This window comes from Lactuca sativa, chromosome 8 (assembly GCF_002870075.4).
Source record: "Lactuca sativa cultivar Salinas chromosome 8, Lsat_Salinas_v11, whole genome shotgun sequence".
Classification (NCBI taxonomy): domain Eukaryota; kingdom Viridiplantae; phylum Streptophyta; class Magnoliopsida; order Asterales; family Asteraceae; genus Lactuca; species Lactuca sativa.
Window position 1 is genome coordinate 129,100,598 of NC_056630.2, and position 3,409 is coordinate 129,104,006.

A 3,409-nucleotide genomic window follows, 5' to 3' on the forward strand; every position below is an offset into this window, starting at 1 on the left:
TTCTAGCAACAACCATCAACAATCTCAATCGAAGATACGAGCACTTCTTTGCTCAACAAGGTGTGAATTTAACCCAAACCTTTAATAGATTTAATTGTTTGGTTAATGATATGTGCAGATTAGGAATCATCAACTATTCCTCTCAATTGGTTCTAAAGTTTTTGGATCCTCTCAGAAAAAGTTGGGAACATCACGTGGATGTTCTTAAGAATAATGAAAAGATCGATACCATGGATTTGAATTCCTTGTTCGGTAATCTACAAAATTATGAAGAGACCAAAGATATTCGTAAAGAAATCATGATGGATTTAAGTAAGGAAAAGTATGTTGCATTGATGTCTCGAAAGGAAGCAATGAAGCATATTAGTGACTCAGACAAATCAGATCAAGGTCAAAAGACTGATGAAGGTCTCACCGATGAGCTTGTTGCCGATGTTTCACTTATAGTCAAACATTACAATGAAATCGGAGAAAATGGTGTTAGAAGAGCTTATTTCAAGGGAAGCAATTCAACCAGGATATTCACTTCAGAGAAGAGAAACTCAGGTAATTGCTTAAATTTTGGATGCCCTGACCATTTTGCCAGGGACTGAAAGGAAAAGAAAGAAGCCCAAAGTTCTGAGAACTATGAAGCCTTATATAAGAAGCTGGTGGCTCACATTAAGAAAGAAAACATCACTCTGCCAGAATATTTCATTGCAAAACAAGAGGATCATGAAGGATGAGTAGAAAAAGAAGAGACATCTGAAGATGAGGGGCTTAATGTTAAAGGTCTCATGACACTTATCAATGATTGCCTTGATCACATATGTGGCGCTGATAGTTATCACGCTGTCAAAGGATCAATTCCAAATCTAGGACAAACTTGGTACAAGATAGTGGAAGCTCTAGACACTTGACCAGTTACAAGTCCCTCTTAACAGATTTTGAAGGGACGATGTAACGCCCGCAAGATCTGGGCTAGTTAATTTAGAGGCAATAGGGGTCAAAAAAACGACTTTTCGACAAAAGATTATTTAGAATAAATAATCTTAACCAAGTTGTAGAATATGTCACAAGGTTTCCGTAAATATAAAGAACGCCGAAATTCGAGTTATAACGAAGAAGTTATGACCCGTCGAAGTTTCACGACGGAACCGGGACAGCACCGCGAAGCGTAAATAGTGAATTTACGATAGAGCGAGATTTAGCCTTAGCAATCTAAACAAAATTCGTAGAATATATTAAACTAAGAGCGTCGATAAAAAGAACGCCCAAATCTGACTTTGTATGAGGAAGTTATGATTTTTCGAAGTTTTGGATTAGCAGCGTACATCCCGAAATTCGAATATTATATCGAGCGGTTTTTAACCGACACGACCTAAACAAAAATCGAAGATCTCGTTCAGAGTAGCGTAACGAGAAAAAGATGGGCGAAAACGGACATCGGATGAAGAAGTTATGAGAATTTAACAGACCAATCCTGTCCTGGCCTGTTAATAATATAAATTTTAAAATAAAGTCAAAATTAGCCGATGGAGTCTAAACGAAACTTGTAGAGTACGTTCCCGCCTTCGCGTGGATATAAAAAACGTCAAAAACGGAGCTCGTATGTGGAAGATACGAATTTTTGAAGTTCGGAATCGAATTTGCGAGACCTGGTGCAAAGTAGGTGACGTAGCAGCACCACAACCGTCCGATGATGGTCTCAGAAGTCGCTTCGGATTGTGACACATCGCCCCTCGCTACGCCAAGCGTATGAGCTCGGAATGCGCCGCGTACAAAGAGCCTTCCTCGGTCCAGCCTTGCCCACGTCGCACCATCCGGAGATCGCCACCTGTAACCCTTATCCAAGTTACGCCCCGCGTCCGAGGACCAGCCTGTAAAAGGGCTGCGAGGGCAGCCGGCTCCTTCACCCATTTTCTCAACTTTTTCTCTCCCTACTTTCTCTCTCTAGCTACTAAACCCTACTACTAAACCCTAGGGAACCTCCTTAGCACCCGAAGGAAGCCCCGAGGCTCTCGGAGTCCCGAGAAAAAGGGTCTTTCGGTTTCGGAAACGCTGCTCCAAATAAAGTTCTAGTTTTCTTTAAAATCCGCTGTAAGTGAGCTACGCTTACGCAACTTTTAATATAGCTTTCAAATAATTATAGTAATGTTATTAGGTACTTAAAATAATTATTTGGGCTATTATTATGAGTTATATTGAGTGTTATTAACACTTATATAATAATAATAATAGTCAGACTATTAATTTGCCGGGGTTATCGTTAGACTAAACCCTAGTGGTATTGGTACTAGGTTCTATCGAAGGATAATTGTTTTGAGAGTATCGAACCGTTGTCCGAGTGCTGAGTCACCACCTTTCAGGTGAGTGCATAGTTACTTTCAGTTTACACATAGATATGAAGTATTTTATATAAATTACGTGCTGTATGTGCAGATTATCTGTATACTTGCTATCTATGTTGGATGAACGATTTTATACACGTTTTAAATGATTTAAACTGTATATGTATTTTATATCTACAAAATGTGTTGGGTAAAACATGGGTAGATGTAATAGTTGCCGTGTGATAAAATAAAATAATGAGAGGCCTCGTTATAGATGTTATTGATGATCCAGTCATCTAGCGGAGTATAGATGACGACCACAGACTATTCTAGACAGTCCAGTGGAACACTAGCAGGCTCACAACCTGTAGGTGTTTATTTGAACTGTGTGCTTACCAGATGTACTCCATCCCCCACATGGTTTCCTTAAGGACATTTATTGCTGAGGAATCCCCTTAGCAGTAGTGTCCATTCCGATGATAGTCCTTAGACTAGGTCCCTTGTGTTAGATGTTTTAGGGACATAAAGTGAGGATAACGGGAACGGGTAATCGAGTTTGTTTGGTTTGATAAAGATTATAAACTTATTTATTGTGGGTTGAAAACCCTATGTACTCACCAGGTTTCCCAACCTGACCCACTCAGTTTATTTATATCACTGGTGTTGATATGAAGTCACATTACACTGAGAGATTAAAAAGATGTAGATCACTAGTGTAAATAAATGTAAGTTCCGTTTATGCTTATGTTTCTATATTGACGACGACATCCCAAACGTTCTAAATGAATAAAATACTTTTCGTCGAAAATGCTTTAATAACGTATTTATCGTGTTTTTCTGGGGACAAATTCCACAACATTTTTATGAAAAGTACTCTGATTTTTTTACAAAGCATAAACAAAATTGGTCTTTTCTAGCCGTAAAAATGGGGATGTCATAGTTGGTATCAGGGCATTAGTTTAAGCGAACTAGGAATAAGGATTTATTTGTAGACTTAAACTTAGAATGCTAAGCGATGATGGTGAGGAGTGTGTTTAATATATTTTAGGAAGTACACCTGAATAGACACAAGCACTAGCATAATTAGGGAAGATGCC